Source organism: Ruditapes philippinarum, unplaced genomic scaffold (genome assembly GCF_026571515.1).
Source record: "Ruditapes philippinarum isolate M1 unplaced genomic scaffold, ASM2657151v2 ctg2622_1_1_1_1, whole genome shotgun sequence".
In the NCBI taxonomy this organism is placed as follows: domain Eukaryota; kingdom Metazoa; phylum Mollusca; class Bivalvia; order Venerida; family Veneridae; genus Ruditapes; species Ruditapes philippinarum.
The window spans coordinates 167,723-193,462 of record NW_026866188.1 but is presented as its reverse complement, the minus strand read 5'-3'; the positions used below and the strand labels follow the sequence as shown (position 1 = coordinate 193,462).

The window sequence follows — 25,740 nt, the reverse complement described above, 5'->3', positions numbered from 1 at the left end:
GGTGGATGGCGGTTGCGGCGTGGAAAAAAGGGCGAAAAACAGGGGCTATGGAAATTAAAAGAAAAGGTCAGAAAGTAACTATTTGACAACTTTAAATTGAACAATTATTTTTTGCCCGTACAACATACTATCAATATTTTATTTTGTAAGGATTACTTACAGCAAAAAAAAATATTTCTAGTTATCGTATAATAACAGGTTACCTGATTACAAAGGAAACTTAAACAAACGTTTTCGATTAAAACAATTACTAAACATTAATATTCCTCATTTTAAATCCCCCCATTATTATTTGTCAACAGTTACAAGGAATTCAGCAGGTATGTTAAAATATTTCCTTTGTAACATTCCTTTCAAGTAACACAAGATGAAGGAATTCATTTCAAAGATAAGATAAAGACTAGCTTTTTATTTGTATAATATATTGATACAAAGATCCCAATGGAAGAACAAAAAAGATTACTGTCTGCAGAAAACGTAGAATTGTACTTAGCTAGCTGATAAATGGTATGGCTTGACAGATAAAAAGTTGTTCGCCAGAATACAATCTGATAAAACACTGTTGTTTCGTTTTGTGAAGTAAATTGGAAAATATGTTATTTTTCATGTGTGAGAAAATGCGAGTATGACCCTGTGAATAAAATCTATTTGTTTTTAAAAGTATACAACTATTCATTGAATGTGACGAAATGTCGTATTGGTTAAAACAAATTTAAAATGGTACCAACGCTGATGCATAGTTTATAAGATAATATTTAACAAAAATAAAAATAAGTTACTCAAAATAATTTTCAGAGCCTACAATTGTTCTCCTTACAACTTTCGATATAAAACAATGCAACAAATATTAAATCACTGTTCCAGTGGTTCTTTTAATGGAACATGTATGCTTATATATGCAAACAAATATATCTCTTAATCAGTATTATTTTTAACAATTTATATTGACGAGACAAGATGGAGTACAATATGCATTTGGTATTCATATTTCGGACTCTGAAAATGAAAACAAGGCTTTATTTGAAAACAAGGCTTTATATTTTATTTAAAAAAACAAAACTCTATATGCTAGGGGGCGTGGACGGTAGTTTGCACGTGACAGTATCGTCAATGAACGGGCTCAATCAAACTGAGCCTGCAACATTTTCAAATTTGACGTTTTGGACTTTTTGTAAGGATTCATATTTTCTCTATTTTATAAGGTACATTATTCAAAGACATGTTTAAGGATAAGTGGTGATAAACGAACATTATACATGTACTTTTACATAAAAAAAGCACAGATAAACATGAAAAAGGTAATCTATTTATGATAACTTAATTTGAATAAACTTTTCAAAAATCCTCTAATCATTCAATTGTATCGGTTTCATATATATTATATTACATACTATGTTTGAATACATCGACTGATGTTTATTGTTTATATGTACTTTTTATATATTTCTTAACTTCTAAATTGTTTAAACATGGTTTACACTTAGTTCTTCCAGAAGGTTGTATTTCTCTCACGGTCCCTTCCGACAACTTATTGCGCATGCGAAAAGACTTACGTTTCATACGGGTCTGGTAAAATTGACGCTACACCGGAAACTTCCAAACGTTGGCTAGTCCTACAGGTATAAGGTTTTCAGTGTCCTGAAAAAGTAAAGCAAATCAATAAAATCTATATAAGTCTTTTACACTTATTCTTTAACTAGTCAAAAAGGCTTTAATGCTAAAAATTAAGCAAAGCGACTGACTATTACAGCTGTTTAAAGCGTGTTATTCTTTTTAATTCTTTATCCAAACAGAAGCTACATTTGAATGAAATTCTGATCAAGTAAACATTTAATGTGTCAAAATATTTCAAATTTCGACATTTCCTCAGAGAAGACAAAAGGGCTAACACTAAATATGTTTTTATTCGTTTACGGCGAAACGTTAACAGCTTCCGTGGATGTTATAAACAAATACATTGCTTAAATTAGAATTATGTAATATATTTAATAGAAGAAAACAAATTTTGTCAAAACACTGTTTGTAATGTTTGTTATGCATAAAACACTTGTGATTTATACTTTTTCTGTCTAGAAGTGTCTTATTACGTTGCAATAATAAAATTCAATATACAAGTGTGAACTCATTTGATGCACGACATATGTGATCAACAATGCAAGACAACTAAAACCAAGTGGCAAGGTACCCCGCTGCTCCTCAGAACGGACTTTGGAAGGAAAAATTGGCATTAAAAATTCGAATAGAAACCCAATTAAAAAAATAATGAGAAAAATAAACATTAAACCTTATGTTGTTTTTCTTGCTAAAACATGAATTCTGACTTTTTTGTGTTTAAAACATTAATAGAATACCAGTGTGTATAAAACACTTTCGCGAGCAAAATTGTCTCATTACTTTGAGATATAGCTAATTACTTGTTTTGTCGGATGCAGTTTCCGTTCTCATATTATTTCGTTCATTCTGCGAGGTGAAAAAGGAAATTACTGAGTGGTCATGAAGTATCAATTAGAGACAGATTTATTCTAGAACCAATAGTTATATTGTTCTCTCACAACAATTGATCCCGTTAAGTTTCATTTGCCTGACAATATAACGTTCTGACCTGCATGTTGTCAGCGTTATTGGAAGAAACTGATATAGTATTGAACGATGTAAACAAATTAAACATGTAGCCGCTCATCATATTAGTATTTGCAAATAAAGATAGCTTTCCTTTATTTAGTTTGAATGGATATTACAAATGTGTCCCATCCTTTAAATTTAGGTTGAAAATACACATTTGCGATCCTGTAATTATATAAAAATGCAATTTATGGTGAATATACAAAAGTCATTATTTAATTAAATACACAATATTACAATTACTGACATACATGATTCATTAGAGTATATATTAATAAATAAAAATACATTTATACCGGTAATTATATAAATGAATAAATACAGAAATGGATATATATTTTATAGCACAAAATGGCTTTGTTATTGTTTTGAATAATGACAGAGAAAGGCGTAAGGAGTTATGATTGGTTATTAGCCCGTGCAAAAGTAAAGCGAATTCAACGAAAAGAAGTTTTAAATACCAACAATTGCATATGACACCCTGTAAGAGTACCGTTTAAAACTGATATAACTTGCTCTGTGTGTGTATGTGTGTGTATTTAAAAATGATATAATCTAGGATAGTTTATTGGAAGTGTAACACATGGTGTTATAACACAGGGTAGATGTGGTAATTCATTTATTGTTTACATATACAGTCAAACTGAATATACAATATATCTTCTAAGTTCTCTATTGAAGTCAACTTTAATCAAGGCACTGAAATGACATAATAATAACAATGTTTGCACATATAATATATACAATCAATAAACATAGCATTTAATAAACATCTTATTACTATAGACATTAAGATCACTAAATGATTATAGCCTTTGTACTCTTATGTCTTACCAGTTAAACATTACATGTATAATGTTTACATTATTACAAAAGGTATAAATACCAACATACTCTTATACTTACAGATCTATGGGATCTTAAGCCTATTCCACAATAAACCAATGACAAATCATATCACTTCACATCACATACATCCTGTCTCACGTGATGGTTAACTGTGAACAAGATTTAAACATATAATACATGCTGGTTATAAAAATATAGAATTGAAAGAGAAAGTAAATGACTGCCATTTTGGAACATTCAACGCGCTGTAAAATACAACATTGCAAATAAACCGAATAATAAATAATCATTTCAGCCATCACAAAACTACCTTAAATACTTCTCACAAACACTTGGATAGCTCAACCAAATGTAAATCATATAAACAAGTTCAAATTAACAGAATGTTCTCTACATCAACCATGTAAACTCTTTTCAAAACCTGCACAACATTCCCGCCAAACTCTCGCGAGATCACACAGAAAACAAGAAAATAAAAGACCAGCAAGAACTTATCAAAACCTAAAGAAATAAAACACAGGAAAGAGCTGACATGTTTCATAATACTGTCATACAAAAATATGACCCTGCTACAGAAGTATAGGTTAAGTATAGGTTAATAAACATCTGCCAGTACAATGTAATAAATATGTATACCCTATGACACTATAACAATTCAAACATCACTTTCAAGTTACATGATACTCGACGTTACAAGGAGGAAGAACATCGGAATTTTAAAATAGGGAAAAAACGGAGGCATTTTTTTATGTATATAGCGGAAATGGACGTTATGAATTCTTGAAGGGCTTGGGCATTAAATGTGTTTTAGTGCTTCTGCAGATGTAACTACACTTATATTATATAGAAAGGTGCATTTATTCTATAATATGGTTTACATATTAGACAAAGTATATGCACTGTTGGCAAGTCCAGCATGGTTGTAGTTTTCACTCCGGGTCACGGCAGTAAGAAACATCAGATTTATAAGAGCAGTTCAGCCACTGCATCGTTCTTTGGCATGCTGCCTGTTTACCTGCACCTTCGCAAGGACTTGATAACTTCAATACATAGAAGCGCAGAGGTACAATGCCATTTGTTTATTCGAATTTAATTTAGTTCGATTGTGTTGGAAGCTATAAGCTTATTGAAACACTCTCGAAACCCGAACCAACCAGCACTAAGCGGTAAGTGTAAATTTTCTTACGGATACAACGGCTTGCCCCTAACGGGGTTTGAACCTACTAGTCCGACGCGTTTACCACTCGTCCACGCCGCCACAAAACATGCTATTAATATTTTATTTTGTAATGATTACTTACAGCAACCATGCCTCTGTAGCAGACTAATAAATGCCGTTTTAGATTATAATGTAGAAAGAAAAAATATTTGCCAAGATTTAGTATATTTGTTATTGGAACAGGTGTGCATACAGAGAACAATGATATTTCACCAAACTTGATATCTTATTATGACATGATACCTACATCAAAACCGAAATAACAACGGCAGTAAGGTAATTGAAAACGATTTCTAGTTATCGTATAACAGGTTACCTGATTACAGAGCAAACTTAAACTAAAACAATCACTCAACATTAGTATTCATCATTTTAAATCCCCCCGTTATTATTCGTCTACAGTTACAAGGAATTCAGCAGGTATGTTAAAATATTTCCTTGGTAACATTCCTTTCAAGTACACATGATACACAAGCTATGTGAAGCAATTCATTTGAAAGATAAGTTTGAGTCTTACTATTTATTTGTATAATATATTGATACAAGTGTACCAATGGAAAAACAAAAGAGATTACTGTCTGCAGAAGAGACGTAGAATTGTACTTAGCAAGCAGATAAATGCCATGTTTTGACAGATAAAAGTTGTAAGCCAGAAGACAATCTGATAAAACACTGTTGCTTTGTTTTTTGAAGTAGATAGGAAAATACGTTATTTTTCAAGTGTGAGAATATGCCATTATGACCCTGTAAATCAAATTTATTTGTTTTTAAAAGTATACAACTACATCACTGAAGTGTAAGTCTGAATGACCTATTGTTCAATACAAATGTATAAAAGCATCAACGCTTTTGCTTAGCTTATAAGATATTGCTTAACAAATAAAAATAAATTATTCAAGGTAACGGTTAGAATTTACAATCTTTTTCCTTACAACTTTGTTCATAAATCATTTAAAATCATTTAAAACAATGCAATAAGTATCAAATTCACTATTCCAGTGGTTCTTTTAATAGAACACAATTATATGTTTATATATTCTATTATATATATCTCAAAATGACTATTTGTTTAAACGATTTATAATGATGATACTAGATCGAGTACAGTAATCATTTGATTCACATACTCTGAAAATGAAAACAAGGCTTTATAATGTTCACAATTTATTTAATATAGATATTTCAGACACTGAAAATGAAAACGAGGTTGTACAATATGCATTTTGTATGGATTTGGTAGGAATGGAAAGATGACTCCATTGATAACATTGGATAAAATTATTATATCTTTTGGAACATAACGTTCACGTGGTTTAAACGCTTAACATTCATTTGTTATATTCCATAAGGTGTGAATTAAAACTAAATATCAATCTAATGTCGGCTGTTGATACAAGTCGATTTTGTTATTTTTTGTTATCTCGAGGTGTGAACCGTTACTTTAAAGTGGCTCTGCCAGCTCTGAAAAAGCATTTGATAAAAAGATGTATTGAAGCAAGTTATATAATATCAAATGAAGTCAGTGAAGATAGAGAATGATTTGGTGTTAAGACACTGTCGTACTAACATTTCATAACAACAGAAATGTCAATAATGATATAACAATATTATAATTCAAACAATACCTTGACAAACACTTAACCAAATTAAATATTTTCGTGACATTAACTTTATATTATACTCTTGACAAAGTGTTATCCCTCTGAAGTATTAATCACAACAAAATTACATGAAAGTTGACTCGGTTTGAACACTTAACAGTGTTGGAATATTTAAGTGTTGAAATCAATGATCCCTAAGGACCAGAAAAATAGAACAACACTGAAGTGCACTGAAGAGACATTTTTATAGTCTTTATCTTTCAGTTTTAGGATTTCATATCTCGATAAGTGTTCAATCTATTTTCTTTAAAGTTTTTGTTACTCAAAACATTTAAAAAAGTTTTATTTACTACGCGAGTTTCTTGTTACATGTAACAGATTTTCCACAATTCGCCCGATCAGTAACAGTGTTCGATCAGTTACAGTGTAACATCCAAAGTCACGAACGCCTTAAGTCCGGATATTTCTGGAATGCTGCAGTACGTTCCTCACGGTGACACAATTGACGCCAGGCCGGAAACTTCCAAACTCCGAACAGTCTTACATGTGTTCTGTTTTCAGAATTAACACTGTACTGAAAATTAAAACAAATCAATAAAATCTCTATTAGTCTTTAACACTTATTCTGAAATTAGCATATAAAGGTTAAAATAGATAAATACAGAATCCCTAAAGAAAGCCCAACACGGCAAAATTGAAAATGTTGCAGGCTCGGTTTGATTGAGCCTGTTCATGGACGGTACCGGAAAGGGCAAGTTACCGTCCACGCCCCCTAGCACCGGCTTAAGCAGAATTCAATATTAAACATGAACTAGTAAAATTTTGAATTTAGAAACATCCGCAAATGTGTTCATACGGCGGTTATTTAAGCATTTAAAGCTAAATGATTAAGCAAAGCGACTGACTTTAACAACTATTTAAAGCATGTAATTCTGCTTAATTCTTTGTCTTTTAACGGAAGCAACATTTAAATGATTTTTTGATCAATTAAACTCGAAACAGAGTCAAATTGTTTCAAATTTCGACCTTTCATCGGACGAGAAGAATGTTGTTGTTTTTTCAGTTAACGGTGTCATTTAACAACTTCCGTAGATATTTTAAACAAATAAATTGCTTAAATTAGAATTATACAATATACTTAATAGAATCGCATGAAAATAAGGAAACAAATTATGTAAAAACACTGTTTGTTTTATTTGCATGAAACGCATGATTTCGATTTTTTTTCTTTTGTTGTCAAAAAGTGTTGAAACGTTACAGTGAACTCATTTGATGCATAACATGTGACATCAACAATGCAAGACAACTTATAAAAAATGCCTTTGGCATAACCCAGTTATGTATGACCACTAGCAAGGTAACTTGCTGCTCAGAGAGGCACAATGACGTAGAATAACTCAAATAGAAACTCATATAAAAAAAATAAGACGAACAAACATGAAACATTACTGTTGTTCTTATTGCTACATCACAGTGAGTTTTTACTTTTTGTGTTTAAAACATCAATATAATATCATTGTGTATAATATATTTTCAAGAACAATATTTTCTCATTACTATGAGACACAGCTAATTACTTGTTTTGTCAGATGCAGTTTCCGTTCACATATTATTTCGTTCATTCTGCGCGGTGAGAAAGGTAATTACTAAGTCGCCATGAAGTACCAATTAGAGACAGATTTATTCTAGAACCACTAGTTATATTGTTCTCTCACTACAATTGATACCGTTAAGTTTCATTTGCCTGACAATATAACGTTCTGACCTGCATACTGTCCGCGCTATTTGAAGAAACTAATATAGTATTGAACGATGTAAACAATTTCAGCATGTAGCGGCTCATCCGATTGGTAATTGCAAAATAAATATCGATTTCCTTCATTACGTTAAAATGGATATTTCTAATTTGTCCCATCCTTTTAAAACTAGGTTCAAAATGAAATTAATTTGCGACATGAAGTTACTTTCAAATTGCTATGCCATGGAAAATACGGTGAATATGCTTATTACAGTAACTAATTTACATGCATATGCTCATTAAAGTAATAACTTTACACGCATTTAAAGTAAAAATTAATTCTGGCGTTTGATGCGATATATGACGCTCATTAACCTCGTTTGGCTACGTAATGTTGTTTAGGCAAGTGTATGATCAAATGGTTTCTTACATTAATGGTATATTCTAATGATATCGCATTGTAAATATATTCAACCCTTCCTCTAAAAAGAAGCACCAGATCAATGAAAAAAAACCTATAAAATAAAAAGGAGCTAAAATACACATTTCATCAAAATATAAGTTTTGTCCAAAATTCTAAATAAGATAATATTAATACTTCATATTCTACACAATACATATACAAGTTCTGTAAAAGTTTATATAACATGTATTTCAAGTTAAAATATTAGGCAAAATATATTTCTCCAAGGGTTTGTCTTGGTAAAGTTTATTGGATTAACATTCTCAACGTAAGATATTGTTTTATTTGATGTTATTATAATCCAAGACAAAGGCATGATTTTATCAGACATTAAGGTCACTGATAAAGGTCTTGGTAATTACGCAAGCCATTTCTTTTCAGCTTTTTAAATACATTTGGTTTACAACAAATCAGTATCTGTCATTTCTTGCACGCCAGAGATGTCAAAATTAGAGTTATTTGTCGTTATCATATGACAGATGTTTAGACGGAAGGTCGTATAAAAGTGTTTGACTGCACGTAAAATATACAGGGAATAACTAAATTTATTAGCACTTTAATTGGCCATATAAATTACAAACATAAATCTGAGAATATCATTGGATATTCTAAAATTAAAGCGAAATACGACAGAAAAGCGATAGTACGAATAATATTATAATCAATGTACATAATGGTATCCTCTATCTTTGCTTATGGTTTTAATAGATTATGATGAAACCTTGTTTTGGTTACGCCCCATATTGTTTTGAAATACAATTATAATGTAAAAACCTTAACACTACTGAGTGCCCTTCATAACTGTTTGAAATCACAGCTTTGAATTTGCAGAAGTAGTAACTTTTATTATTACATCATTAAAGAGGCACTGACCAATACAAAAATCGAAATAAATGCAAATCAAACAGTTTTACGTCGGCAAAGTATATGTTTGTAAAGATATTTCTTGTTTCCAATTTTTAAAATCTTTTTATTTTTATTTTGTCTGGAATTCATTTCGGTTGTCTTCACAAATTTACTTAACAGACGATGTATAAGATGTATTATAAATATTGTTTTACAATTCTAATTTGTTTATAGATTCTTAAACATTTGAAATCCCATAACCTGGAGTCCTGGTTTGTTCTAAAATCTAACTAAATTAATAACAACCTGTCAAATTTAGTGCCACTTTGGTTCTGTCTAGGGAAATAATTTAACCAATTTGTTTTAAACAAGCTATAGCTATTTAGAAATCGAAACAAGAATTGAGATTGCTGATCAAGTTTGACTCCAGTGTAATTGTATTGTTTGTTTTGTATGATGCAAAATGTCTCTCAAATTGAAGGCCAAACATTTCAAATTAAATATCAGAACAAAAATAAACATCTATTTATAAACACAAAGTTTATGTGTAAAAATATGTGTCTGTGTTCATATATGTATTTTATGATTAACCAAGTTTACTCAATCTGAAATTAAAAAGATCTATACATCAATAAAATGAAGTAATATGTCTTTGAACACTAATTAAAACCATATATTAATAAACCAAATAAGTAAATCTTCATTTAGACAAGCAATAATAAATAATTAGTTACCTTTAAAAGGTTCCGTTCTCATTAAACATACTTTCTTCGATTAAGTTAAAAAGAAACGGATCAATCTGCTTTATTATCAATTAAGTTAGAAAAGTGTCACTTCCGGGACAACTTGAACTGAGTAAATAAATTCTCATTCAAACTGAAATGTTACACAATAAAAATTCCATTCTTTTAGTGTTTCAATTATTGTTCAATTATACGAGAAAAGTCTCTAAACGAATCATTTAACAAGCTGGTCCTCACCAAGTTTTCTTTTGTATTTGTTTCCTTCATTATGTTTTTTTTATTTATCTCAATTTTATTGTGAAATGAACAAATATTATCTCTCACTGTTGTTTGTCCGTATCATATGACTCCACACGGTAATGTAAAGTTTTAACTATATGTCTTATTACTATCATTAAACTTTTAGACGTTGAAACAGTGTTGCAGAATGCTATTTTTCGAAAATTACCCGATGATGTCAAAAAAAACCCAAAAAAAACGAGAGCCGCAGGCCAAAAGATCAGTTATGATTCGAGGGCGGCGCGCAACGTCTTTAAAACCCATGCCGTGTCTTCAATGAAATACGCTGTCCCTACATCGACAAGAAGTAAGTCTGCGGAAATTTCATAATGGCTTTGAAATACCCTATTTTGTATTATCGATAGTATCAAATTTATTAAATATTAATAAGCACCAAATGAAGATCGACGCGTCATAAAAAAATATGTCATAAAAATCGAAAATAAAAAATGTCCAGAAGTAATTAATATGTAAGATAAAATGCATATACGGAAATGTTTGAGTTTTTAAATAAAAACAAATGCATTTGTATCTTCTTGCTATTGAATGTTAAATTCAATTCAATGTATATTGTATAAAAAATTTGGATTTCAAAGCGATAATATTAAAGTAAATGAATGCATCCATTTTGAAAACGGGATGATTAGTAAAACAAAAGTTGTCGGTAGGAGAGCGTGCTCGGCAACAAAACAAGTTCAAAAACTGCAATAAGTGTATAAATCCATATTAAAAATATTCACTTTCCTCTTTAGTAGTTTTAGAAACACAACCTTGAACGTGCAAAACTTAACCAAAGTGTCTCGCCAACACCGACGGCTGGTGAGTACATTAGCTCTCTCTATTCTGCACATAGTCGAGCTAAAATGCTTAAACTTCACTATTACTTCTTAAGGCCAGAATGTTAAATTTTATACAAGTTTGAAAATACTTTGAAAAGTAAAATAGATCTTCTGTGAATTGAACAAAGAAAACTATTAACACACTACAAACATCAACTTGAAATATTTCGACCCATCTAGAGGTATGAAACTTTAAACACGAACGTGTTTTGTAAATACAACAGCCTTCGGTCCACATTTTGTCAGCAACAAATTTTCCAAACTAATTATAATACAAATCAATAAATGAAGGCTACATGAGCTTTGGTGTTAACATCTATTTGGTGACCTTGCCCCAACTGACCTTTACTTCCATTCAAGGTAGAGTAATGTTCCTACCAAATGTAAAAGCCATCTCTCAATAAATAACTGTTGTACCTGCAAAAGTGTTAAAATCTATTTTTGGCAATTGAGATCTTTACCTTGACTCAAATGACTCCTTACTTCACGCGAAGGAAGGAAACACAGGCATGTTCCCAATAAAATATCAAAGCGTTCAGTTTATAAATAACGGCTGTATGAGCAAAAGTGTCAAACAGTTTTTTTAAAACCTGTGAGTTTGACCTTGACCCAGTGACCTCAAGCTTCATCAAAAGTAAGAAGACCAATAAAGGTATATATTTACCAGTTATTGGAGATACCATTAAAGAAATGAAATTGTTAGGAGAAAATTAAGATAAATTCAATTTGCCGAAATTGATTTTTCATAACAAACCCTATTTTGAAAGTGATTAGAAGGAAAATAACTGAGAAAATGGATAGCACAGATACATAACTTTGCAATATCATGTATTTTGTATTGATAAGTATTAAAGTGTAGAAATTATTGAGCTTTTAAGTACAGATAGAACTGTCTAGATGAACATTCCCTTTCGTCAGTTTTAGAATCTGTTGAAACTAAATTAAAGCAGCAACCTTACTACGGTTTCCCAACAGGATATAACATAACAATGACGAGTAGAACAAACAGGAAACAACTTGAGATGTTATATATGTGGCAACTGAACTGCTTGACGTCTATTTTAGACAATTCCGAAAGTCACGACCTGTTCTTTATTTCTAATCAAATTTCCTGTATTCCACAGAGAATTTGCGTGGGATTTTTAAAGTATTTCTTGAAGAAGACACAAAAATAAGATTGGTTAAGTATATATAATTATATTGTTTAGTAGGCCTGGTTGAAAGGCACTTTGATTCCAGTTTGTACTGTTTCATCTATTAACTATGACAAAACTAATTTTTATATCCAATATACAATTGGAAGCAATTAAATATTTAATGGCAAGATCACATAAATAACTTGAGATATTTTTTTTTGAGGTAAACAATTTAAAAATTGTAAGTAATCTTTGAAAAATGTATTGGATATATAATTAAATAAAGAAAAGTTGAACATAAAAATACAAACCAGATTTAATTAGTGAACTATTTATGTTATATAATGTTATATTTATAACTTCACAAAAATCAAAAGTTTAATCTGTCAAAAATTTCACTAAAAATAAAAGTGTTTATGATAAAGTTTAGATGAGATGATTAATATGTCACATCAGTATCACACATGTTTTTTTAATATAATATTTCTTTAAGTCTTAAAGGGTTTGCCTTCATTGAACGCCGCATTTCCTTGTTCATCTTGTTTATCATATTTTAAAAAGTTGTCTCGTACTTCACTTCAGTGTTGTTATATATTTCTGGTCTTCGGGATGATTAAGTCCAGCTCTTTTAAATGTTGAGAGTTGAGTTTTTCTAGGGGGCATGAAGGATGTTGCACTTTTTAATTATCCCTCATGTACAGACTCAATCAAACCGAGTCTACAATTTTCATGTTATTTTGCTGTTTTCCATTCTTCCGAGGGATCACTTTTGTTCTGTCAGAACTCATCCTTGTTATCTTTCGCCGTATAGGATGTTTTGGTTGTAATATTGGCTGCACTATCCAATGGTCGTCTATAAATTGGTTATATGCCATATAAAAGGTTCAAGCTTAGCTGACACTGCTTTACTGTGCCTAGACTTTCATATCTATATTTCTTGTGCAGATTGTTATTCTTCATTTAATGTTTCTTTGGTTTTACAGTGTACAGCACAATTTAGGCCATATGAATCCGAAGCAGGAAAGATGGTATACGCTAACCTCGGGTGTTACTTGACGCTTCATCTGCTTTGGCTAAGAGATGCACAGACTCAACCCTCAAAGGCTATCCCTCAGTCACAAGAGGTTCCACATTTTCTAACGCCTTTGTAAAGGTAATTGTGACAAAATATATATTCCGCGATAAAGCATTTTAACAGAATATTTATGACAGGGAAATGTAATAGTATTTGTAGTGTATTAGATTGTAAGTCAGATTGTAAATTTACCTAACGCTAGTCCTGGAGGATTTAAAATTATGTCGTATTTTACAGTTTGATAATCTAAACGTTAAAAGCTTCCGAGTGTAACTTTCAAAGTGTTTTATAATAGATCTTTTAGTTGTTACAAATGTTATATATTATTTTGCAAAGACAAAAGCGTTTCTAATTCATATATATCACATCACATAATTGTTCCCTTATTAGGTTTTGCGTTCATTAAACGCCGCCTTTCCTTGCTGATCATATGTTATTGTAATTAAGAGAAGAAAAAATAACAAAGCAACACATTTATCTTCCTTTGTTCAATCATTTATAAGTTTTTATTAGCTCACCTGAGCTTAGCTCAGGGTGAACTTTTAGGATCGTTGAATGTACGTCGTCTGTTGTCCGTCGTCCGTCAACACTTTTTCGTTAACTCTGTAGCGGTCATATTTTGTGCCTCAAACATCATCAAACTTTGTCAGGAAGCTTGTCTAGTTGATAGCTCGAATAAGTTTGAACATGGATCATCTCGGATGAAAAACTAGTTTACATGAGCTAAAAATAGAAAAACCTTGTTAACACTCTAGCGGTCACATTTTTAACTAAATCATCATCAAACTTTGTCAGGATGCTTGTCTAGGTAATTGCTCAGATGAGTTCGAACATTGGTTATCTCGGATGAAAAACTAGGTCACAGGAGCTTAAAATAGAAAAATCTTGTTAACACTCTAGTGGTCACATTTTTGACTCAATTGTCATCAATCTTGGTCAGGATGCTTGTCTAGGGAATTGCTGGCATGATTTCAAACATGGGTTATCTCGCATGAAAATCTAGGTCACAGGAGCTAAAACTAGTAAAATCTTGTTAACTACTTTTTTTATCCAAATATCCTGTAAATTGGTCTGAAAGTTTGTTCTGATGATTTCAAGGTCAAGGTCGAATATGGGTCACCTGGGGTCAAAAACTAGGTCATACTGCCCAAATATGTAAAAACCTTGTTTACATTCTAGTGGTCACATTTTTGATCCAATTATTATCAAACTTGGTCGGGATGCTTGTCTAGGAAATTGCTCGGCTGAGTTTGAACATGGGTCATCTCGGATAAAAAACTAGGTCACAGGAGCTAAAAATAGAAAAATCTATCTTGTTAACACTTTATTGGCTACTGTTGTGATCCAAATATCCTGTAAATTGGTCTGAAAGTTTGTTTTAATGATTTCAAGGTCAAGTTCGAATATGGGTCATCTCGGATGAAAAACTAGCTCACACCGCCCAAATATGGAAAAACCTTGTTAACACTCTGATGGTCACATTTTTGACTCAATTATCATCAAACTTGGTCAAGACGCTTGTCTAGGTCATTGCACGGATGTGTTCTTACATGGGTCATCTCGCATGAAAAACTAGGTCACCGGAGCTAAAAATAGAAAATTCTTGTTTACACTCTAGTGGCTACTGTTTTGATCCAAGTATCCTGGAAATTGGTCTGAAAGTTTGTTTTGATGATTTCTAGGTCATGTTCGAATATCGGTCACCTGGGTAAAAAACTAGGTCACACTGCTCAAATATGGACAATCCTTGTTAACACTTTAGTGGTCACATTTTTGATTAACCTGTCATTAAACTTGGTCAGAATGCTTGTCTAGGTAATTGTTCGGATAAATTCGATGGGTCAGGTTAGCGATCAAGGGCTATCATGGCCCTCTTGTTATTTTGAATGGTTATATGTTTAAAAAAATCTTTATGAGCTTATATAACCTGAACCGCGTGGCGAAAGTCGAACCGCAATCAAATACTGTATTAAAACATGTATTAGGTGTTTAAATTCAAACTTTAACAACATTAAACTAACGACCATGAACATACTCGATTAAACCGGGCCTGGGACTTTTACTGTTCCGCCTTTTTGGACGTTCTTTGGAGATTCTGTAACCTGGAGTAAACGTCAATCTTACATTATTATAAGGTAGAGAACAAAAACAATCAATGTTTTCCGTCGGATGGATTCTATAATAGTGTTATTTTAGTGCTTTTATCAAATGCTGGAAAACCGAGGAGGCGCTTGAAAGAACACAATTATATGAAAATTGAAGACTCGGTTTGATTGAAGCCTTTAAAACATTTTATCTCATTTTGCTGAAAAGTTTTCATGTAGATCTTTGAATGCTGGTGACTTTTAATGATTATTATTATATCAACAAAGTTCCAGTATTTTTTTTTCGTCCTATATTGGTAAGAATTAAGAAAATGCAAGATTTAGTATAACAGGTGCGTACTTTATCTCAACACATAAGAGCCTTTAGTTTATAGGTCATTGAACATTTTAAGTGTCATTGGTAACCTGTTTTTTATATGTTTTGTTCTTTTTTTAATTTTATTTTTTGTTGTGTTTTTAGTATTGTTTTGTCCTTTTTTGTTATTGGTGTTTTTTTGCTGTTGTTTTTGTTGCTGTTTTCTTCTGTTGCTGTTTTTTTTTCTTTCTTTAATACATCTGGGTGTAAAATTTCAAGTTACATGTACGTTGAAAGTGAAAGCAACGCCTATGTAGACGAAAACTTTACAACTAGTTTATTCTCTTCTACTCTTAACATCCGTTATGAATATTAGAAAAATATTGAAACATTTACGTACCTTACGTTTCAAAGTTCGCACGTTGAACGTAGATTACATGAATGTCTTTAAATATGTTGGTTATACAAAATATTCTTCCCAACATGTTTACATATGTTATTTAACAAAGCAGTTCCATATTAAATGTCATATATTGTAGATTCAGCTGGTTCACTTGCCACCTTAAATATTTATTCAAGGTGATGTATGAAGCTTAGTTTCACTGCATCGCTAGTCTGGTTTCAGTCAGCTGTCTTAAAACAAATACAAACATCAAAAAAAAGGAACTTATGTATAACTATTTTCTATTATTTAGTATTGTTGTATTTTTCAAATGAAAATAAATCGCCGGAAATATTTAAAACATATAAACTTTATTTGTTTATTATTATTATAATTATTATTATTATTATTATTATTATTATTATTATTATTATTATTATTATCTATTTATTTTTGCTATTTCTATGTTATTAGAATGGAATTTAAAAATACTAGGTATATAAAATTTGGCAGGATTAATTTGCATTACACGCCGGACACTAAAAATAGTAGCACACGACATACATTAAATTAACGCGTGTTAAGTGACAAACATGTGTTAACGGGAACACAAGGAAATGACATTTTGGCAACACACATTCCGTAACATATTAAGAAACAGCAAGAGTAAAGATTAAATCGCTGTCACAAGTCAAGCATCGGAAAAAATCCAGAATATGATGAAAGCATTCTTAGACAAACGCATGCACTATAATTAACAAAACCGAAATTCAATTATCATAAAAATGAGTCAGGAGAAATTGGTAAGCTTTTTTGTTTTATTTTTTCAAAAACATAAAAAATGAGTTAAATACGTTCATTAAACGTTTTTTTTTTTATTTTCTTAATCAAAGACAAACGAACCCTACTAAATAAAATTTTAATTTAAAAACATCCTTGACGACTAACGTTTCACAAAGTAATGAGCCTAATTTACTATCTGAATAACACAGTCTTGATGAATTCTCTATTTTGCATCCTCCCACGTTGGTAAAATTTGTAGAGGGTCAATGCACCAAACATCAAAACATCTTTCGTTCATTAAGAACTGAAGAAGCATGAAATCGTATTTAAAGCCCAAGCTAACGGGGAGAGGGTTTTGATTGGTCCGAGGGCTTCGACAGATTTCATATCATATCAAAAAGTGCCTTAGCGCTATTCCGGAATAAAAGAATTTGTTCAAATAGGTCCGCGTTTAGTTAATGTATTTCGTATGAAGAAACCATTGCTTGTTCTAAGCTTTTCACATGCTAGTGCGACATCATTTGATGAAGGGCATTTGACATGTTTTATATATAGCCACCGGGGCCTTGATTGCATAAAGTTAATTTTCTATTGCGCTCTGGGTCAAGCTCATAAAGAAAATGTGAACGACGAAGTGTAGTAATGATAATCTATCTATTTCTGCATGTTCCCCCCCCCGTTAATGTATACTTGTGTGCGCAGTATTTTAAGAATAATATATGTTGTTTTTATAAACGTTTACTAATACTTTCAACATTATTTCATTATGAACAAGTACAAAGTACATATTACAGTAACAGCTACATTGAAAAATGTTACCAAAAATTCCCAATGGTTTAATTTACAAGTGAAGTTCAATACTTCGATAGTTATCATCGGGTTTACAAATGTTAGCAAGACAACGAAGCACAATAAAGAAGCTGAACAGGGGAAACAACAAATAGAGGAGAAGAAAGATAAATAACACAGAGATATACCATTGTGGTAATAAAAGTGTTAATGAATCCTAGGTAGATTTAATTGGTTGTTTCACACTTGCCCTCTCCTGTGTTTCAAAATAACAACAGTATGCAATAAACGTTATTAGCGGCTATATTATCCCGCTGTCGTCTAAATTGCAAAAATAATGTAATTAAAATATACACTCATTTTTGTAATCCAAGACACTTAATATACATGCAAGTTATAGCCTAGCAAAGAAGCAGATCATGAAAATTCGTGTTATAAGAGTTTATTGAAACAAGAAGATGCAGGCTAGACAATTGCTTTAGGATAAAAAACAACATCGTTCAGTTATCTGTGATTCTTTAGTTAAAATCAAAGTTTTATTATTGATCTAGTGCATTCTTATGATTTTTAAAAAAAAGCTTATATAGACAATTAGATATTAGAAGGTGTTGACATCAGGTAAATGTCCTATCAATCATGCATTCAGAATTGTATTCATATGGTTAAATATCCATTGTTGTATCAAATTGTTAAAAGCGGACATTCAGGAATATGTGGTTCAGCTAATATTGAGCTGAGGCTTGAGCAGTACTCAATTTTCAACAATTAAAGATCCTGTAACACATTTTGATGGTTTGAAATCATAAATATGATGCTCAAACTAAGATTTATCAATATTGTAGGTTCCGAAAAACATTATTTATAATAAAAATATTACCGAATTTATCATTTCATGTAAATAAAGGGAGGTTGTAAAAAATTATTTTCTATAAAGTTTAAGTCAAATTTTAAAATAAGAAATGAATGCATATATTTTAATGAGTACTTATATTTTGCACAACTATTTGCAGTACATATTTTAAGTATTCTTAGATGTTTGAACATTGTTTTTTTTTTTGTTTTGTTTTGTTTTTGCATAATTATGTACATGTACATATATATAATATTACTTAGTGTGGTTTACCACTTTCATCTCAACATACAGGATCTTTAAAAGTGTTGGAACCAATGATCCCGAAGGACCAGAAAAATATATAACAACACTGATGTGAAGTACGGGGCAACTTTTTACGGCTGCCACACAGCACTTGATACCTGCTGTTGTGAAGTATACAAATCTGGACAAAAGTAGTTTACAATAAGTTTATATTTGGTTTACTGACTTAAGAGGCTGCATTACCATGGTTAACCATACCTTTAAGACGAAGCATGCAAACATAGGCAAGCTATTTGTATAGAATTTTAACAATTGTTAAGCTATAGTCAGTTAAATGTTTGGGTACTCAAAGCAATTCCATGAAAGGTATAATTTATAATCTGGCCATATGCGTTGGAAATAATATACTTTTAGAATGCAAGAGTCTATAACAGTATATCACATAAGTATACATCATAACGGCATCGCACTTAAACAGCTACAAAAGAGTTCTGAACTTCTTTTTGCGGTATTAGAAACAACTTGTGTGATTAAAGAAATGCCAACGTTTTGCGTTTTGGTGGTTTACAAATGTGTATTTTTAATACATAATATATTTTGGAAAATCGCATAGTTTTCTATGAATGTTTCACTAATCTTCGTTAAAGAAGAGACCGTGTGTCGGCATATATACCATGCGATATCATCAAAATGTATCATTAATGTTAAAAACAATTTGATCATATACTTGCACATCAAAACGAAAGTAATGGCTAATGAGCATCATAAATCGAATCAAACGCCAGAGTTAGTTTTTTTTACTTTACAAGCATGTAAATGAGTTACTATTGTGGTGTAGCCATGACATAGCAAATTTGAAGAAACTAATTGTCGCAAATTAATTTCATTTCGAGCCTAGTTGTATAGAAAACGATCTTTATTTTGCAATTTCCAATAGGATGAGTCGCTACATGCTGAAATTGTTTACATCGTTCAATACTATATTAGTTTCTTCAAGTAGCGCTGACAGTATGCAGGTCAGAACGAAATAGTGTCAGGCAAATGAAACTTAACGGTATCAATTGTAGTGAGAAAACAATATAACTAGTGGTTCTAGAATAAATCTGTCTCTAATTGGTACTTCATGGCGACACAGTAATTTCCTTTCTCACCGCGCAGAATGAACGAAATAATATGTGAACGGAAACTGTATCTGACAATTCAAGTAATTAGCTGTATCTCATGGTAATGAGACAATTTTGCTCTTGAAAGTACTTTATGCACAATGGTATTATATTGATGTTTTAAACACAAAAAGGAAGAACTCACTGTGTTGTAGCAAGAAGAATGTTAATTCTTCTCATTTATTTGATATAAGTTTTCTATTTGAGTTATTCTACGCCATTGTGCCCTTTTCCAAAGTTTGTTCTGAGCAGCAGGGTACCTTGCCGGTGGTCACATATGGCTGGGTGTGCCGAAGGCAATGTTTATTATTTGATCTCATGCGTATGTTATCAAATGAGGTCACGCAGATATATCCAATTTTATGATTGTAACGTATCAACACTTCTAGACAAATAATAAACTACTGTTCTATGTATTGCAAACATTGTTTTTCTACGAAATTTGTTTCCTAATTTTCATGCGATTCTATTAAATATATTATATAATTCTAATTTAAGAAATTTATTCGATTAAAAATATCTACGGAAGCTGTTATAGTTTCTCTGTAAGCAAATAAAAACATATTTAGTGTTAGCCCTTTTGTCTCGTCCGAGGAAAAGTCGAAATTTCAAATATTTTGACTCTGTTGCACATAAAGTGTTTCCTTGATCAGAAATTCATTTAAATGCAGCTTCTGTTTGGATAAAGAACAGCTGTTAAATTAATCAAAGCGACTGACTATAACAGCTGTTAAACAGAATTACACGCTTTTAACAGCTGTAATAGTCAGTCGCTTTGATTAATTTTTTAGCTGTAAATCATTTTATTCTTGTTTAAGAATTGGTGTAAAAGACTAATATAGATTTTATTGATTTACTTTACTTTTTCAGTACACTGAAAACCTAACACCTGTAGGACAAGCCAAAAAGTTCGGAGTTTGAGAGTTTCCGGTGTAGCGTGAATTTTGCCAGACCCGTGTGGAACGTTCGCCTTTTCGCATGCGCAATAAGTTGTCGGAAGGGACCGTGAGAGAAATACGACCTGTTGGAAGAACTAAGTGTAAACCGTGTTTAGAAGAATTCAGAAGTTAAGAAATATATAAAAAGTACATATAAACAATAAACATCTGTCGCTTTATTCAAATAAAGTGTAAAATATATAATATATGAAACTGATACAATTGAATTATTAGAGGATTTTTGAAAACTTTATTTAATTAAGTTATCATATGTAGATTACCTTTTTCATGTAAATCTGTGCTTTTTAGGTAAAAGTATAGTGTTAGTTTATCACCACTTATCCTTAAACATGTCTTTTAATATTATAAAATAGAGAAAATATGAATCCTTACAAAAAGTCCAAAACGTCAAATTTGAAAATGTTGCAGGCTCAGTTTAATTGAGCTTGTTCATGGACGGTACTTTCACGTGCATACTTTCGTCAACGCCCCCTAGCAAATAGAGTTTTGTTTTTTTTAATAAAGCCCTGTTTTCAAATAAAGCTTGTTTTCATTTTCAGAGTCCGAAATATGAATACCAAATACATAGTGTACTCCATCTAGTCTCGTCATTATAAATTGTTGAAAATAATACTGATAAAGAGATATATTTGTTTGCATATATAAGCATACATGTTCCATTAAAAGAACCTCTGGAACATTGATTTAATATTTGTTGTATTGCTTTATATCGAAAGTTGTAAGGAGAACAATTGTAGGTTCTAAAGGTTATTTTGAGTCATATATTTTTATTTTTTTAACATTATCTTATAAACTAAGCATCAGCGTTTGTGCCTTTATAAATTTGTATTAAACAATAAAACATTTAGTCTAACAATTTCAATATATTGTTGTAACTTTTAAAAAACAATATAAGAAGAGTTTTTATCACAGAGGGGTTTATATGAAAAATAAACCGTTCTTTTTTCCTATCTACTTCAATAACAAAACAAAAATGCTTAATCAGATTGTCTGCTGGCTAACAACTTTTTTATCCTGTCAAAATGGCATTTATCAGCTAACTAAGTACATTCTACGTTCTCACTGCGATTTAAAGAGGTATCTCTGCAGACAGTAATCTCTTTTGTTTTTATATTGGAACACTTGTATCAATATATTATACAAAATTTATAGTAAGACTCAAACTCATCTTTCAAATGAATTGCTTCACATAGATTGTGTATCATGTGCTACTTGAAAGGAATGTTACCAAGGAAAACTTTTAACATACCTGATGAATTCCTTGTAACTGTAGACGAAAGTTAATGGGGAAGATTTAAAATGAGGAATATAAATGTTTAGTAATTGTTTTAATTGAAAACGTTTGTTTAATTTTGCTTTGTAATCAGTTAACTTGTTATTACACGATAACTAGGAATATTTTTTAATTACCTAACTGCGTTAGTTATTTCGGTGTAGATGTAGGTATTATGTCAGAATAAGATACCAATTCTGCTGTCATATAATAGTTGTCAGTATGAACACCTGTTCCAATAACAAATATACTAAAAACGTGCAAACATTTTTCTTTCTTCATTATAATCTAAAATAAAACACATTTATTAGTCTGATACAGGGACATGGTTGTTGTAAGTATTCAAAAAAATAAAAAAAAATACTTAAAAGAAATTTTTGAGGGGGCAGCTGGCCCCGGGGGGTTAACGCGTGGGACTGGGAAAATCTAAGGTTTATGGCCTTTGTAGGTTCAACCCCGTCTTTGGAAAAACCCTGTTGTATCCTTTGGAAAACTTTACACAAATTTGTTTTACTGGTTTGCCCCAGGAACGGTTTCGGGGAGTTTTTAAAAAATTAAGCTTTTTAGTTTCCAACACAAGGGAAAATTTTAAATAAATTTGAAAAACCAAAATACTTATGTACCTTTGCGTTTCCCTTATGTATTTGAAATTTATCAAGCCCTTGGGAAAGGTTTAAATTTAAACAAGACAACTCCCGAACGTAAAGGTAAAAACTAAAAAATCCCCCCAACGATGCAGTGGCTAAACGGTTTTTGAAAATCCAATTTTTCTTACTGCCGTGATCCCGAGTGAAAATTACAACCAACCGTATAACCTTGTCTTATATGTAAAAATAATAGAGGGTAAATGCACCTTAAATTATTATTTAGTGCGAAGCACTTTAAAAACACATTTAATGCCAAAGCCCGTCAGGAATTTATTACGTCCATTCCCGATATATACACAAAAGTATGCCTCCGATTTTTCCCCATTTTAAAAACCCGATTTTCTTCCTCCTTGTTACGTCGAGAGTGATGTAATTTGAAAAATATGATCAACAAGGAAAGGTCGCGTCAGTGAACGCAACCCCCATATTGTCCGACAACATTGACCTAGCATGCTTGCATTTCACCTTGTAGTCGGTATATTCCGTAAACGTTACGATCTACTTTTAAGTCTATATGAATATAAGTATCCAATTGTTAAAAATGGCCCATCTCCTTTCACCGCCCTTGTGCCCTCTCCAGGTTTTGGTTTATTTCAGCTATTTCTTTTTTCTTTACCACGTCTAAAACACCGTAGGGGCGTCCGTGGCCGAGTGGTTAAGGTCGTTGACTTCAAACCACTTGCCCCTCACCGCTGTGGGTTCGAATCCCGACAGGGACTTTGGATTCTTTCATGTGAGGAAGCTATCCAGCTAGCTTACGGAACGTCGGTGGTTCTACTCAGGTGCCCGTTCGTGCCTGAAATAATGCACGGAGGGGCACCTGGGGTCTTCCTCCACCAGTAAAGCTGGAACGTCGCAATATGACCTATACTGTGTCGATGTGACGTAAAACCCAAAACAAACAAACAAAATCTAAAACACCGCACATCAATGGCGAGTGAAATTAGCAAATATATCGATATATTCGATAGAAACTGGCAGTGTTTATTCAAATGACCTTTACGCAAGTTAATGAAGTGCCAAGTGCCAGGTCAATATTGTTGGACAATACCGGGCAGTATAATTGCTGAGTCATGCATATCAAAACAGTGTAACAACGACACGTGCTCATGTGATATGATCTATTAATGCAAGTTTATGTCCAACCTTCTGCAAGAATAAAAACTTATTTATGTAAACGACATTTAACTCTAACCCTAACGACGTACAAAAAGCGTTTTATCATTTAACCATTATAATATCATATGACTGAAATTTGTTAATTATTATCATTTTTTCAGCTGATAGGATAAACGCAACTGTTTTAAAACAAGTATCATCAGTCTATGGATTTTCAAAACGAGAAGTAATTGTTAAAATGACGTTGTTTTTTTATTTATTTATTTATTTTTTTTTTTTTTTTAGTTGTTGTTTTGTTTTTTCATGATTATATGTGAAGTCTGTACTAACTAAACGTTTCTTAATAGGAAAAAAATGTTATTTTCTCTCAACGGTGTTACAATCTAAAACTTTTAAAGTTTATTTTTTTCAGATGCTAAGATATAGATCTAAATCCTCCCGGACAATTATTATTGAATTTTACATTATGATATAGTATCAAGATCTATTAGATATATTCCTGAGCTACATTATTTATTTACTTATAATCCTTTCAATACAGATACACCATTTAATATGAGCATATAATCTACTTCTCTGATTGCATGTTAAGTTTAAACTGGCAAGATAAACTAAAAAGCATTTCAAAATGAGTAAATTTATTGAAAATATTTGTATACAATATTCTGTCAAAGTTAATATATCACTATACGATAGCACTCAATTTATTGCTCTTAAAGAGAGTACAGCTATGACTAGCTACATAATACCCAAAACTGTTCATTGATTTTTGTATTCTGATGATCTAAACCAAAATGTTCTGTCATTTTATGCAAACACAGAATAAACAAAACTTTCAGTGCTATTTGAGAAGAAATAGTGGTTATTACCGCCCGTATTATTGGAAATTTTCAAGAAGGTAATTAAGTAGGATTGTATCAAAATGCAGCTATATTTGTCATATAACAATGGATATATTTTTGTATCCTTTAAGGCACATCACGAAAATGGTGTTGCTTTCTTTAGGAAGGAAGTTCAGAACGGTAATTAGATATTCATAGTATTTCTAATTAATCAATACTTCTGCACTAAGAGTATTTGGTGATGAATATATACATTTTTAAGACTAATTTTTGTTTGTGTTTCCTAATGTTGTATCTTGTAAAGGAGTTTGTTTGATAAAATCAAACATGAATAATATACAAATAACAGAATAGTTTTTTGATTTTAAGTAAGTCAAACGTTAAAATAATCATAAATTGCGAATTATAAAAAAACATTCAAAAAATGTCCCCTTTAAAAACTTCCAAATAAAATTTTTAAAAATTTTTTCCCCTAAAAGGGGTTAAAATTAAGAAAATAAAAGAATTAGTAAACTGTTGCGAAAAAAAATTCTCATTTTAGTGTTTGGTAAGGCACATTTTTAATGCATCGTAAATCTTTTTTTGCTTTTTTTTATTCTTTTTTTTGTATTGTTTTGTCATGTTTTGTTTTTGTTTTTTTTTTTTGTTTTTTTTGTTCTATTGTTGTCGGGTTGTTTTTGCTGCTGTCGTTTTTTGTTTTAATAATGTTGTTTGATGTTGTTGTTGTTTCTTTTATTAATATGTGTCTAAGATTTCAAATAATAATAATGCATGTCAGAAAAATATTGAAATATTTACATTTCAAAGTTCGCACGTTGATTAATGATTACATGTATATCTTTAAATTTGTTGAATATAAATGAATATAAAAAATACT

General features: G+C 31.2%; 1 long non-coding RNA gene across 1 annotated transcript; it reads right to left on the bottom strand.

The window, feature by feature from the left end:
- Window positions 1–3,197: 3,197 nt before the first annotated feature.
- LOC132731635 (uncharacterized) lies at window positions 3,198–4,013 on the bottom strand. The gene is made up of 3 exons (XR_009625914.1): window positions 3,782–4,013; window positions 3,529–3,620; window positions 3,198–3,321 (listed from the first exon to the last, which is right to left on the bottom strand). It is a non-coding gene; the product is annotated as an uncharacterized LOC132731635 (long non-coding RNA).
- Between the last annotated feature and the right edge of the window lie 21,727 nt (window positions 4,014–25,740).